Source organism: Crinia signifera, chromosome 5 (assembly GCF_055691185.1).
Source record: "Crinia signifera chromosome 5, ASM5569118v1, whole genome shotgun sequence".
Lineage (NCBI taxonomy): Eukaryota > Metazoa > Chordata > Amphibia > Anura > Myobatrachidae > Crinia > Crinia signifera.
In genome coordinates this window covers 206,271,905-206,288,248 of record NC_139221.1, presented here as the reverse complement: position 1 = coordinate 206,288,248, position 16,344 = coordinate 206,271,905, and the positions used below count along the sequence as shown (strand labels likewise).

General features: G+C 41.6%; 1 protein-coding gene across 3 annotated transcripts in view; it reads left to right on the top strand.

Annotated features, from left to right (window-relative positions):
- The window catches only part of DPY19L1 (dpy-19 like C-mannosyltransferase 1), a 296,815-nt gene that overhangs the window by 169,007 nt on the left and 111,464 nt on the right, over nt 1–16,344 (top strand). The window lies entirely within an intron of this gene.

Sequence of the window (16,344 nt, the reverse complement as noted above, 5' to 3'; positions counted from 1 at the left end):
TACCACTACCGAAATCTACAGTAAATCCCGAAAGATCTAATTTATGGCATCACTAGATACTCGTAATGTCCGTCCCGGGAGTTAAACGCCGTCTTCTATTCGTCTCCTTCACGGATCCGGATTAGATTATAGGCACCGCTTAAATCTAACTTTGAAAAGATGGTAGCACCCTTAATTCTATCGAATAGTTCGGGAGTAAGGGGCAGGGGATAACGGTTCTTTATGGTGATTTCATTGAGGCCACGTTAGTGGATGCAGGGACGAAGCGAACCATCTTTTTTTTTTTTTACGAAGAAAAAGCCTGCCCCTGCTGGAGACGAGGAGGGACGGATAAAGCCTTTCTTTAAGTTTTCGGTGATATAGTCAGACATAGCTTTCATTTCGGACAGTGACAAAGGATAGATACGGCCACGAGGAGGACTGGATCCAGGCACCAGATCAATAGGAAAATACCACTCCCGATGTGGAGGTAAGGTGTCGGCAGCTCTTTTGTTGAATACATCGGTAAAGGAATGATACGGAGCTGGAATTTCGATCTGTTCCTTGGGTTCGGAATTACACAACGGAATCACTTTGGTTAGGCAAGACTTTAAGCAAAAAGGACTCCAGGAAAGTATCTGCACAGATACCCAATCAATATGCGGGCTATGTCTCTTTAACCAGGGGAGGACCAGTACCATGGGAAAGGAGGCTCGAGGAATAACCAGGAACTCTATTTGTTCATGATGGAGAGCTCCTACGTTCAGATTCAATGGGATCGTCACCTGAGAGAGCCCCCCCCCCCCCCCCCCACAATCGGAAATTTAAGATTATTATACCTAACCCAGCTGTGTTTACTGAGTCCTGACTATGTGCACTCCATCCAACGCTATATGATGAGAATTAAATGCCTATGTACCATGCGCACTTTTAAAAGGTCCTGTGTACAATTGGCTTGGCTTGAAATACATACAACATATACACACCAATTAAAAACATACACTGCTCATCAAAAATGATAAGCAAATGCCTGCTCATCAATAACATATGATGAGCTTAACTTCAGGAGGACAAAAAAAAATTCTCCTCCTGTGTAATTCTACTCAAATCAGTGGGACGGCCATTTTAAAGAAAGACATTGAATGAGTTGTACTCGTTAAGTCCTTTCGTTGTGACTGTATTTAGTTCAGCAATCCATCAGGCTTCACGTTGTTTCAAAAGACGTTCTCTGTCGCCGCCACGGACCGTTGGGGGGACATGGTCAATTATCATACAGCATAAATTGGAGACGGCGTGTACTTTTTGCATAAAGTGTACTGCCACAGGTTTGTTGCTTTTTTTCTTGTCAAGTGCCTGGCGAATGCAGTATCTATTGTTTGCCATACGTTCCTTAAAGGTCATCAACGTGATACCTACATACATCAACCCACAAGGGCATGTGAGTGTGTAGATTTTGAGGAACATGACACCCGATGTCGAATGGGATACTCTTCCCACTGTGTAGGTGTTTGAATGTTTAGCCAGTGGTCATAGACCTACAAGTAGTGCAGTCTGGGCACCGGAAACGGCCTTTCCTGCCCTCGGGCATCCAGGTGGCTCCACTACGGGACGTTGGAGAGTGGGCCTCATCAAAAGTTGTTTCAGTTTGGCCCTCTGCAGTATGACATCATAGGTGGTACAGGAGAGATACTTGGCAGTTTAGAATCGGCCAGTGCTGCTTCACTGTTTTCTCTAAATGGTGCAAGGCGGTGTTAAATGTAGTCATATAGATCATTCATTTCTTATCAAAGGCACGTTTGGTATCTGATCTGTCAAATCTGGTTCTGGCTTTCGACAGACACTGTGCTATGGTCTGTGGTGAGTACCCTTGTGCAGCAAATCGTGTCTGCATCTCTGACAGTTGTTGTTCCGCTCTGGAGGTAGAATTGTTTCTTAGGACTCTCAGAAATTGTGAGATAGGAAGACTCTCCTTAAGCGTTGGAAGATGGTGACTTGTAGCATAGAGTACCGTGTTATGGTCAGTTCCCTTACGAAATAAAGTTGAACATATTCCTGATTTTCTCGAAAAATGGTGACATCTAAAAAGTTCATAGAGTTCTTATCAATTTGGTAAGTGAACATGATAGGGATGTCCAAATGATTTAGGTGCTGTACCATCAACAAAAATTCAGACTTTGTGCCCAACCACAAAAGAAACACATTGTCTATAAAACGCTTATAGAAGAGGATATTAGTACCATAGTGTAAAATCTAATGAGTGTTCTCGTATTGCCCCATATAAAGGTTGGCTTATAAGGGTGCCAGGTTGGAGTCCATGGCAGTCACATTTATTTGCACGTAGTATTCTTTGCCATAGCTGAAATGGTTCTTATTCAATATTAGTTCATTTTACAGAAAGAAGAAAAAATAACTCTTTGGGGGAACGCACTGATCATTTTAAAATGTAACTTTTATTAGTATTAAGTTTTAATATTCCCTATATCAGATTTGGGGAATTCATGTAAAAAGCAGAAAAATATTTTAGGGGTTAAAATTACGTACAACAAATATACAAGTGTGTACATAGTGTGTTTAAAGAGAAGAAATTTGTGTGTTTGAAATTTACACAGGTGTCTGTCCATTTAATATAGCCCTGAAGGAGAATTTATTAGCCACTGATAATAATCTGTGGTTGTAGCTCTGATATTGCAGCAAGAAATTGGTATATCGTGTCCTTGTTAAGGCACAATATGCTTGTTGTCAAAATGTTTCAATTTATAGTATAATACTGATAAACATTTGACACTGAGCACAGTAATTGCAAGGTGATACAATTTGTTTAGGACATTTTGTGGCTGTATTAGCGCAAATGGTGGTCTATTGGCGCCCTCCTCTGGTCATTCCATGTCCACGGAAAATGCTCAGAGCTACAGATAATGATATCTTGGGGCCCTCCTTTGATCACTGCATATACGTTGTTTCAGTGTGCTATTTTTTAAAAAAAATATATAATGCACTACTTTCTATCAGAGATTTTTAATGGGTGTAGTTAAATACTACCCCTTTGTTTAAGATATTTAGACATGGTAATATAAATAAACACACTTGCACTATATTATTTGTTTCACCATTTTTTTAGTATTTGAGTTTTCACCCACATCACAGTTTTTCACATTATTATTTATTATATTTGTATTACCATCATAATTCACATCTATGTCACATTTCCCACACACAACACCAATATAGCATTTTATTAATACAGTACATATATAGACTGGTATAGGAGATGACTATATGAGTCCAGTGTATGGATATAACTCTGACTTCACCATACACTTAATAATAACACAAGGTAATATTCAACCATTACATAACATATACCATGAATAGTGGTAAACTAATAAATAATAAAAGTCAAATGTAATATCTCAATTTTGTATCTATATTTTGATCAAAAGAGAATTGCCCATATAAGATATGCAGATCCCGGGGCAAGGGCTAGAGACTGAATAATAAATACATCTCCGGACTTGAAGTACCAGTGCCCGGCAATAACATGAGGCAATATCTAATCCTCACAGATTACACACCCTAGAAAGCGGTAAATTAACTAACAATAAAAGTTAACTGTAACATTTAACATTTGCACCGTATTTTCATGAAATCATAACTGCCCATGTGAATCATACAGATGCCGGGGCAAGGGTTATAGATTGATCATAAGACATACTTCCGGGTTTGAAACATTAGTGCTCGGGGATTGGACAGATAGGTCAGGTGACGCCAGACGTCACCACCCATGTGACTGTTAGAACAGGTCACATGGATGGCAATATAGGAAGTAAAGGGGAGGATCCAAGATATACTTACAACTGTATGTTGTGAGACACTGGTCACGTGATGGGGGATGCCGGACACGTGATGCGGGACGCCGGTCACATGACGGCAACGCATCACCCTTACACATAAGGGTTCAATATACTTAATCAATGCAGGAATGCATGTGATAGGCTGGATAAGACATGTGATACTCATACTATGTTTTCATTGGCTCCTGGATATTGATAAATAGGGTCCAAGTAAGGCTATCTGGTTGGCATTGAAAAAGCTGGTGAACATCGAAACGCTGCGTTGGCACATGTTCTGTCTGAAAGATATCTGTTAGCCTGAATTATATGAAGTTTGAATAATGATTTGATAAATAATATCTAAATATCTTAAAATAAGGGGTAGTATTTAACTACACCCAGTAAAAAACTCTGATAGAAAGTAGTGCATTATATATAAAAAATAGCACACTGAAAAAATTTATATGCAGTGATCAAAGGAGGGCACCAAGATATCATTATCTGTAGCTCTGAGCCTTTTCCATGGACATGGAATAGCCAGAGGAGGGCGCCAATAGACCACCATTTGTGCTAATACAGCCACAATACGTCCTAAAGAAATTGTAACACCTTGCAATTACTGTGCTCAGTGTCAAATGTTTATTAGTATTATACTATAAATTGAAACATTTTGACAACAAGCATATTGTGCCTTAACAAGGACACGATATACCAATTTCTTGCTGCAATATGAGAGCTACAACCACAGATTATTATCAGTGGCTAATAAATTCTCCTTCAAGGCTATATTAAATGGACATTTCTTTTGGACAGACACCTGTGTAAATTTAAACACACTATATGTATTTGTATATTTGTTGTACGTGATTTTAACCCCTAAAAAATGTTCTGCTGTTTACATGAAGTCCCCAACTCTGATATAGGGAATATAAAAAATTAATACTAATAAAAGTTACATTTTAAAATGATCAGTGCGTTCCCCCAAACAGTTCTTTTTTCTCCTTTCTGTAAAATGTATATACCCACGCTGTAGGGAACAGCACCGATTTCAAATTAAAAAAAAGTTTTTCTGGGGTCTCTCTATCCTGTAAAAATCAGTGATCAATCAATCTATAAGGTTGTGCGGATACACATCATACTCCTCACAGTAAATACCTATGTGAACACGTTACTGTTAAATGTGTGTCCAGCACCCATTTTTATATTCAAGATATTCATCTATTATATGTGATTGTGTATAATTAGCCCTAAGGGCAATGAATTTTCTTTTGGGAACAAGCGTCTAGTGATATCCCAAAAAATTTCAAACAACCAGTGCTTTACACCAAACCCTGCCTAAAATCCAAACTAGACATGTCAAACTTTAGTCTAACAAAGGATTTAGCAGACAAATGAGACAAATTGAAGAATGATATTGAATCTTTATTCTCAAATGGAGAAGATCAAACAGACACCCTGACAGGTGGATGGTCAGATGATTTATTCGCTCTAAAAACAGCATTAATGAAGCAAAGCAAAACAAGTTGGAATGATAGTTACTTAAAAAACCAACTAATACCAAGAGGGCTAAGACCCAAGCTGATCCTAGCCTTTGAGCTGGCAAATGGAGAACTTAAAAAAGAATGGGAAACGGTATTGACAAACTGCTCACGAGATCTGATGAAGGTCCTCATCAGACATGATGAAATCATTTTATCAGAGGAAATTCCAACATGGCAAAAACAGACTATTCCCTCAACAGAGTGTTCAGATGGAACACTAAACCACAACATTTTTGGAAAAACCCAAATAACCCCAACTCTAGTACATCAGAAATTGAATCACCTGATGGGAACAACAGACACCTCATCAATACGTAGAAAGTACAGTACAGGAGAGACGCCAGAACAGAACCTGGCGAAAGATCAGGAGGGGGAAGGGAGGGAAGGAGAAAAAGAGATACCTTGGACTGGCAGGAGGAGCAGAGGGAGAGGAGGAAATATCGAGAGTAAACACGATATTAATGACATTTGAGAAAGGGGAAACAGATTCATTACGCATCATCAATTTGACGGATCTAACACTCACTAAGGACCAGGAGAATATCTTAAGCAAAGGTCTATCCTCACCTTCATCGGATTTTGACTGCTTGCAAAAAGGACCTACATCTCTTTATGGGACAAATTCTCCTAAAAAAGTTTTTCACCAAGAAACCTACACAAGAAACACAAAATGTTACAGCAAGCAGTTACAATATAATTCTTGATGAACAAGTTATAGTAGGTTTGCAAGCACTACTTGATCTGGAAAATGAAACAATTGAATCTGATAACCCAAGATTAACAGCCCATGATCCACAAAAAAATTAAAAAGAAGTCAACCTTCCCCGATAGTCACATCTGCCCTGCCGCACAAGTGTATCAAGACTTGGTATCACAAGATTTTGATAAAGTCTTGAGAAAAATAGGAAAATATCAAGATAACATCAACAAACAAGAGAGACAAGCCCTATCCAAAATTTCAAAATGGGACGACGTAATTGTCAAACCATCGGAAAAGGGCGATAACTTCGTACTCTGGCCTAGAACGATGTATCTTGAAGAACTAAATAAACATCTGAATGATACCAATTGTTATAAAAAGTTGATTTTTAACCCAAGTCACCAACTTACTGTACAATACAATCGAATTGTGCAGACGGCACATAACAACAGTATTATTAGTAAAAATTACTTGGATTTTCTCCTGACCACCAATCAGGTATGGGGAGTCTGACGAGAATGCCAGCATTTATGTGGATCAACATCTGAGAAGCCACGTGACGTCTTTACCATCATACGTCCGGGATACAACAGATGTTCTAACAAAACTTCAAGGTGTTTCTGTCCTCCCGGGGGTCTGGCTGGTGTCTTGCGATGTTGAGAGCCTGTACACCAGCATCAACCATGATACATCTCTGTACAGGCTACCCGGTACTTTTTAAATATGGGAATGCACTCAGAATTCAATGAATTTTTGATTGACCTATTCGATTTCATCTTGACAAAAAACTTTTTTGTGTGCCAAGAATCCCACTACCTCCAGGTTAGAGGTACAGCTATGTGGACCGCATGTGCCCCCACTTACGCTAACCTCTACCTGGGGTGGTGGGAGAAAGAGATGGTTTTCCACGAATCAATGGATAAGTACACACAAAACATCATAATGTATTTCAGATTTATAGATGATGTTCTCTTCCTCCGGGAGGGCAGCCAGGCAGACTTGAAAGAATTCATATTGAGTCTTAACTGTAATTTATTTATTTATTTACAGTTTCTTATATAGCGCAGCAGATTCCGTTGCGCTTTACAATAGTAATGACCTTAATCTTAGATTGACATCAGAAATGAGTCAAAAGTTTCCTTGATCTTAAAATTATAATTGATGACGAAGGAACAGTTTCAACAGACATCTTTAGAAAAAAGACAGCTACAAACAGCATACTGCACCCGGGAAGCTCCCATTTACCATGAACCATTAGAGCTATCCCCAAAGGAGAACTAATGAGAACAAAAAGAAACATCTCAGACCCAGAAACCTTTCACCTGAGAGAAAAATAACTTCAGTCGCGTTTAAGATGGAGAGGATACAGCAACAGGCTAGTAAAACAAGCGACTGAACAAGTGAAAACCATCTCTCGTGATAATCTCCTCAAACCCAAAATCAGGAGCAGCAAATCAGATTCCATACGTTTTATATGCACTTTTAATGTACATTGGAGAGAAATCAATGACATCCTCCTAAAACATTGGGAAGTTCTCAGAACCGATCACGGCCTTAATCAAGTACTACCACCAAAGGTATAAATGAGCTGGAGAAGATCCAAAAACCTCAAGGACCATTTGGTCCAAAGCCATTTGTCCAAAATTTGCGAACAAAGACATAACAGAAAGGGCTCCAAAAGCTGTGGCCAGTGTAAAGCGTGCAGATATATGACCCCCAAACAAGATTTCCTCGACAAACACATGAGGAAATGGAATATAGAAAGCTTAATCACCTGCATGGCAGTCGGCACAGTTTACCACGTGGAATGTCCCTGTGGTAAAATATACATAGGGAAGACGTTGAGACCTCTAAAAGTCTGCATTCTAGAGCATGTGGGAACACATGTTGAATGCCCAAAGAGATTCCCAAAAATTCAAAACCCTAACATCTGTGGCAAAGCACTTTTTAAAAAACCATGGAGGGGACCCCAGTGGTTTAAAAGTGTTTGGCATGAGCCACATACAGTTAGGGATAAGAGGCAGAGAATTGGACAAATTGCTTCTGCAATTTGAAACCAAAATGATCTTCTTGATGGATTGTATGTTCCCAAAAGGCTTAAATGAAGCCAACAGTTATGTATTGTATCTGTAAGAACACTATCAAGCTAATAATTATGTATCGTATCTGTAGGAACACTACCAATACTTGAATACTCATTGGACACCAGGGACTCTCTGATGATAACATATTATCTGTATCACGCTCTGGATAAATGGAAACTTACACTAGAAATGTAAGAAATTATGATACATAATCGCATGGAACACTCCCATGCATACAAGAAATACACTTAGGCCAAAACCTAAATATCATCATGAGTTTCAGATGATATCAAGATCAGAAGGACACACTGTACTAATAAACAACTTCTATGCCATGATAAAAAAAGTATCCTTATATGATCATCACTTCTGGATCCAATCCTAAAATCATCCACAAGGTTCTTAATCATTTTAATAAAACAACATAATACCATAGAATATGGATTACCTGAGAAATCAATAAACAACATTATAAGAACCGTTATTCCATCCATAATCTCATCCTATTTTATACTTTTAAGGGTATAAATTATTACAAAATGGACCCACATAAATCCCAGGAGATTGGAAATGCAAACATATATCGCCTGACCCCTCATAAAGACAGTACTTACCCTTTATATACTGCAAGGTATTACAGACCGATCTTCCCAAACTCATACTGGGAGATATGGGGGGATTATTATTCACACACATCCAAAGCTGTGATAATATTGCACTTATTTACATAAATACTTACCTTCATTCACAGATCCATATCTCAAGTAACAACGGATATACCCATACATAGGCGAATCTAGAATAATGGTAATAGGTGGTCCCAGATCCAGACACAACAGCAGGGGGACCTTTGCGCGGCGTAGCCGCGCGTCAAAACGGGGGCATGGCCTCATGGGAAGGAGGCGTGGCATCACATAAAGGGGTGTGGTATTACACGTTAGACCATACACAGTAATGCCCATTACACATTTTAACAAACTCCGTAATACCCATTACACATAAAGCCACATGCCGTAATGCCAATTACACATAAGGCCACACCCCATAATGCCCATTACACATTGTGCCACACATCATGATGCCCATTACATACTATATAACAAACCGTAATGCCCATTACATATTTGCTACATAAGTGCTGCTTACCTACGTGCTCATTGCTAGGGGGTTCTTGCTTGATGGCACCATAGTAACCATTACACATGATGCCGCACACCATAGTACCCATTACACATGATGCCGCACACCATAGTACCCATTACACATGATGCCGCACACCATAGTACCCATTACACATGATGCCGCACACCATAGTACCCATTAAACATGATGCCGCACACCATAGTACCCATTACACATGATGCCGCACACCATAGTACCCTTTACACATGATGCTGCACACATAATGTCCCTTACACATAATGCTGCACACATAATGCCCCTTACACATAATGCTGCACACCGTAGTACCCATTACACATGATGCCGCACACCATAGTACCCATTACACATGATGCCGCACACCATAGTACCCATTACACATGATGCCGCACACCATAGTACCCATTAAACATGATGCCGCACACCATAGTACCCATTACACATGATGCCGCGCACCATAGTACCCATTACACATGATGCCGCACACCATAGTACCCATTACACATGATGCCGCACACCATAGTACCCATTAAACATGATGCTGCACACCATAGTACCCTTTACACATGATGCCGCGCACCATAGTACCCGTTACACATGATGCTGCACACATAATGTCCCTTACACATGATGCTGCACACATAATGCCCCTTACACATGATGCTGCACACCGTAATGCCCCTTACACATTAAGCCACACATTATGCGTAATGCCCCCACATACCACCACTTGTAGCATCTCTTAAGCAATGCCCCCAAAAGTGCCACTTAATGTAAATTTTTATATGAGCCTTCACTGCTGCTGCAGGGAGAGATGGAGAGCGGTGCAGCTGCTTCTATGGGGAGGGGAGCAGAGCGCAGCGCAGAGCATGCTCCCACTCCCCTCCTGGTGTCCCCTCTAGCCAGGTGGACATTTGAAATATTGTGCGGGGGGAGCACGCCGGGCGCCGGCACCACATGATTAAAGGGAGGGCGGGCTGAGGTGAAAGCGGGGAGAAGAATTGGAGCGGAAGCTGCAGGGGTGACAGTCATTGACAGCTGGGCAGAGAGCAGGGGGCTGCCCGGCTGTATTCAGAGCACTGCAGGTCACAACAGAAAATGCAGGGATTTACCCGGGAATATGGTCCCAGGATCATGTATGGACATTCCCATGCTGACCCCTTATACACCAGCCTAGTCCCTGCATTTTCTGGTGCGAGGAGGAGAGACAACCACTCCCCTCTCCCTACCCCCCTTTAACCAACCAGCTATATCTTCGGAACCAACTGACCCATTCACATGAGACCAGTATCATATTGAAGAACTTTTGAGTTGGCTTCGAATGATTTTGGTCCTGTGAAACTGGGTCGTTTGGTTCCAGAGAAATCTGCCCTCAAAGAACATAAACAGTCATGAATTTACATTTAAGAAAATAAAAAAACGGTTTAACCTCAATATCCCTGGAACCAATTAACCCATATGGATCCAGTATCTGATTGAAGGCCCAGTTATTTGGGTTCGACTGAGATCAACCTCAAGCTTCAGTGATGCCGAAGGGGGAACTGCCAGCCATTGAACTGGGTGGGGGTCGGAATTAGCGGGTCCCATGTTATCCTATAGGGAAAACGTTCCAGGTTTGCCTGGCAGTATCTCCAGTTCCCAGGGGGCTAGAGACACGGGGCTGGGCTCTTTGGAAAGCCCCATTCCTCAGCTACAAAATGGGCTAATAGGTGGTCCTGTGCACCCCCGGACCACCCCCTAGATTCGCCTATGTACCCATATACCTATACCATATATCACTACATAATAATAACCCACTATACTTACCTCTAATCATAGATATCTATCGTAGCAATACTGGATTCGGTTTATATACCCACACCCATACCACTGTACAGCAATAATTTAACTAGGAATCCTTCTGTCACAATACAGAAGTAAATAAGATATCAAATATAACTTATTCATGTTTCTATTCTTCATTCTAATAACCACTTATAAATAAACCAAATAAAGAAATACCCCTCGGGTATCAATATTTACATACTACATCACTATAGCACCAATTACAGTATACTATTAAATCAAATTATTTATGCATGTTGAATGGGTCACCCAACATAATCTATATATACAGATGTAGCCGGCTACATCTTTGCAAAGGCTGGCGACATTTTCGCCGACACCTCCAGCCGCCAGCTCCCGAGACGCTTGGTCGCCCGTGGCAACGGAGCTACCCGCCAACATTCAATGACCCCAACCCTGCCCTTCTCCCTGAAGCGGAAATGGGCAGGATGCCGCTGCCCCGCCGCCAAAAGACTGGGATGCGCGTGCACGTGAGACGTATGCGCGTCCCAGTTCAATGTAGTCCCTGTCCACCAGTGCTCGCCAGAGGGGAAGTTTCTGGCAGGCACCGAGCAAAGTTGACAGGGGCTCCATCTGTATGTCTAGTACCCGTGAGTCTCCAAAACACTGCAATCTGCTGGCAGAGAGTGAAACTACATCTCTTTCTCACACATGCACAAACACAGACGGTAGCAGACCAGCTTTAGAAGCTTTTGCTTTGACCTGGCTTACTAGTTTGTGTATATATATATGTGTGTGTGTGTGTGTGTGCATATGTATATGCCATGTTGGGCTGCCTTTGTCAATTTTTAGTGTTTAAATCAAGAAAGCAAAAATGATGAGCACAAATGTAACTGAAGGAACTCAGCACAATTGTAAGATAATTCTCAGCAACCAATCTTTTAAATAGCTTAAATAGCTTATAGCATCATTGTCAAATTAGTTAAATCCTATGGTTGGTAATGCATTCTGGACCATGGGGGGGGGGGGTTGCCTGGTTTGCCCACCCTAATGTCTGGCACCCTCTTCCCCTCATCGCAATCACCTGCTGTAGTGATTGTGAGGGGATGCAGTTTAAATCCCGGCGGTCGGGATCCCGGCGTTCAAAATCCCGACGCCGAAATCCCGAGCGCCGAAATCCCGACACTTTCTCCCCCCGTGGGTGTCGCTACGCTCGGCACCGGGCCCACTGCGTGGCGAGCGCAGCGAGCCCGCAAGGGGGGGGCGATCCACGTCCCCCCGTCGGGATTTTGGCGTTCGGGATTCCGGCGTCGGGATTTTGAACGCCGGGATCCCGACCGCCGGCTTTTCATGCCGAATCCATTGTGAGCACTGCCATCCCTTTTCTTCTGCGGCACTCTGTCAGAGCAGCTTTACTTACCGGCCGCCACATCATGTCCAGCGGTACACACCCTAATGTAATTTGCTGCGCACGCCAATGTTCAGGACGCCCATTAATTGACTAACTGAATTTGAAGTGTTTTATATGACAAGTAACAGTCTGAGGGGCCGATTCAATTAACTACATTTTTCATGCACTGTGCTGGTGAGTTAGCATGCCACACATTTTTGCAGAACATTTTCTTTTTACATATATTTTATTAAGAATAGCCAAAGGCAATTGCAACAAAAACGCCATTATAGTAATTTTAAGAAAACAGCAAAACATATAGACAAGTAATGTGCAAAACATTTTCATGAGTACTCCCGATTCTCTTGCAGTTGAATTAAAGACCACAATCCGTGGACATTAGTTCTGCCGCGTGTGACCTACTGTATGTGAAGTACATGATGTACAGTGGGAAAACTATCATGGTGCTGGTCGTATTGAATCGGGTTGGGATCATTTGGTCTATTGCATTATGGTAGAAAGTCATTAGGTCGAATCCATTAGGTCGACATGCTAAAAGGTCGACATGACTCTAGGTCGACATTAGAAAAGGTCGACATGATTCTAGGTCGAAAGGTCATTAGTTCGACAGGTCATTAGTTCGACAAGGTCATTAGTTCGACATTGTCTATGTCGACATTCACAAGGTCGACATGGGGTTTTTCACAGTTTTTTTACCTGAATGTCAACACAGTCGACATGGACACAGTTTAAAGTGCACTGCATCCCCTCGCATCGCTCGCTGCGCTCGCTATGCGTCGGGCACGGTGCCTCGCTACGCTCGGCACACTATTTTATTCTCCCACCACGCCCTAGTGGATGGTAGGGCATGAAATACCGCCTGTCGGCACATGTTGGCTCAAAAAACAGTGAAAAACCCCATGTCGACCTTGTGAATGTCGACATAGACAATGTCGAACTAATGACCTTGTCGAACTAATGACCTGTCGAACTAATGACCTTTCGACCTAGAATCATGTCGACCTTTTCCCATGTCGACCTAGAGTCATGTCGACCTTTTAGCATGTCGACCTAATGGATTCGACCTAATGACTTTCTACCATAATGCAGTAGACCAAATGACCGCATCCCATTGAATCTGCCCCTAAAGCATGCATCTTTCTTTTTAATCTTTTTAACCCCTTCCTGACAGAGCTAGTTTTTGCGTTCCTGACAGAGCCATTTTTTTCAAATCTGACATGTCTCACTTAAGTGGGGATAACTTTTTTTTGCTTTTACTTATCCCAGTGATTTTGAGATTGTTTTTTCGTGACACATTGTACTTCAAATTAGTGGTAAATTTGGGTCGATACAGTCTGTGTTTTTTTGTGAAAAATACCAAAATGTCGTGAAAAAATGGAAAATTTAGCGATTTGCAAAATGTTAAATTTTCTGCTTGTGAGACAAATAATCATACCACTCAAAATAGTTAATAACTAACATAGACCATATGTCTACTTTATGTTGCCATCATTATTTCAACTTCCTTTTAATTTTTTTGGACACTAGGAGGCTTCAAATATGAATAGCAAATTCTCAAATTTTCAAGAAAATTTCAAACACTGATTTTTTTAGGGACCAGTTCAGTTCTGATGTGACTTTGAGGGACTTGTATGTGAGACACCCCCATAAATGATGCCATTTCAAAAACTGCACCCCTCACAGTATTCAAAACAGCATTTTGGAAGTTTGTTAACCCTTTAGGTGTTTCACAGGAATTAAAACAAAGTGTAGGTGAAATTTCAAAATTTCATTTTTTTTGCAGATTTGCAAATTTAATACATTTTTCTAAGGAACACAGTACATTTTACTAGAGAAATGTGACTAAAAATTGATTCCCCCAATTCTTTGGTTTTCATAAATATCCTATATGTGGCCCTAGTGTGCACGGTGACCAAACCACAGGCTTCATAATAGAAGGAGCACCTACTTGATTTTGGAGCCTCCTTTTTATGAGATTATTTTTTAGGAACCATGTAGGTTTCTAGGCACCATAAGATGCTAAAAGTTAGGTACCCCCCCACAAGTGACCCCATTTTGCAAACTACACCCTTCAGGGAATTCATCTAGGGGTATAGTGTACATTTCAAACCCCCAGGGGTTTCACCAATTGTGGTACAACTGGGCAGTGAAAATGAAAAAAAAAAAAAATTCATTTTCACTGCCCAGTTGTATCAAAATTGGTGAAACCCCTGGGGGTTTGAAATGTACACTATACCCCTTGATGAATTCCCTGAAGGGTGTAGTTTGCAAAATGGGGTCACTTGTGGGGGGGTTCCACTGTATGGGTGTTTCGGGGGTCATTCAACCAGAATCTGTGCTGCAAAATCCAAAAATCACTCCTTCCCTTCTGAGTCCTGCCATGCACCCAACTGGTATTTTTTGGTCACACATGAGGCATTGCCGTACTCGGGAGAAATTGGGGCACAGATTTTGGGGTGCTTTGTCTCCTTCATTCCTTGTGAAAATGAAAAATTTTGAGCCAGATCTGCATTTTTGTGTAAAAAAATTTAATTTTTTACACAAAAATGCAGTTCTGGCTCAAAATTTTTTATTTTCACAAGGAATGAAGGAGACAAAGCACCCCAAAATCTGTGCCCCAATTTCTCCCGAGTACGGCAATGCCTCACGTGTGACCAAAAAATACCAGTTGGGTGCATGGCAGGACTCAGAAGGGAAGGAGTGATTTTTGGTGGCGGAATGAATGGTGGGTGCTATGTCGCATTAGCAAGACCCCCGAAGCACCAATACAGTGGAACCCCCCCACAAGTGACCCCATTTTGCAAACTACACCCTTCAGGGAATTCATCTAGGGGTATAGTGTACATTTCAAACCCCCAGGGGTTTCACCAATTTTGATACAACTGGGCAGTGAAAATGAAAAAAATAAATTTTTCATTTTCACAGCTCAGTTGTATCAAAATTGGTGAAACCCCGGGGGGTTTGAAATGTACACTATACCCCTTGATGAATTCCCTGAAGGGTGTAGTTTGCAAAATGGGGTCACTTGTGGGGGGGTTCCACTGTATGGGTGTTTCGGGGGTCATTCAACCAGAATCTGTGCTGCAAAATCCAAAAATCACTCCTTCCCTTCTGAGTCCTGCCATGCACCCAACTGGTATTTTTTGGTCACACATAAGGCATTGCCGTACTCGGGAGAAATTTGGGCACAGATTTTGGGTGCTTTGTCTCCTTCATTCCTTGTGAAAATGAAAAATTTTGAGCCAGATCTGCATTTTTGTGTAAAAAAATGTAATTTTTTACACAAAAATGCAGTTCTGGCTCAAAATTTTTTATTTTCACAAGGAATGAAGGAGACAAAGCACCCCAAAATCTGTGCCCCAATTTCTCCCGAGTACGGCAATGCCTCACGTGTGACCAAAAAATACCAGTTGGGTGCATGGCAGGACTCAGAAGGGAAGGAGTGATTTTTGGTGGCGGAATGAATGGTGGGTGCTATGTCGCATTAGCAAGACCCCCGAAGCACCAATACAGTGGAACCCCCCCACAAGTGACCCCATTTTGGTCACCAGCTTTGGGAGGGGGGCTGGCGCTGCGGCTGGCGGGGGGGTGGGAGGGGTGCTGGCGCTGCGGCAGCCGGGTGGGTGGGAGGGAGGGGGGCTGCCGGGTGGGAGGGGGGGGGGGCTGGCGATCGTTGGTGATCGGTGCGGTATACGCACACACACACACACACACACACACACACACACACACACATATATATATATATATATATGTGTGTATATATATATATATATATATATACATATATATACATATATATACACACACATATATATATATATATATATATATATATATATATATGTGTGTG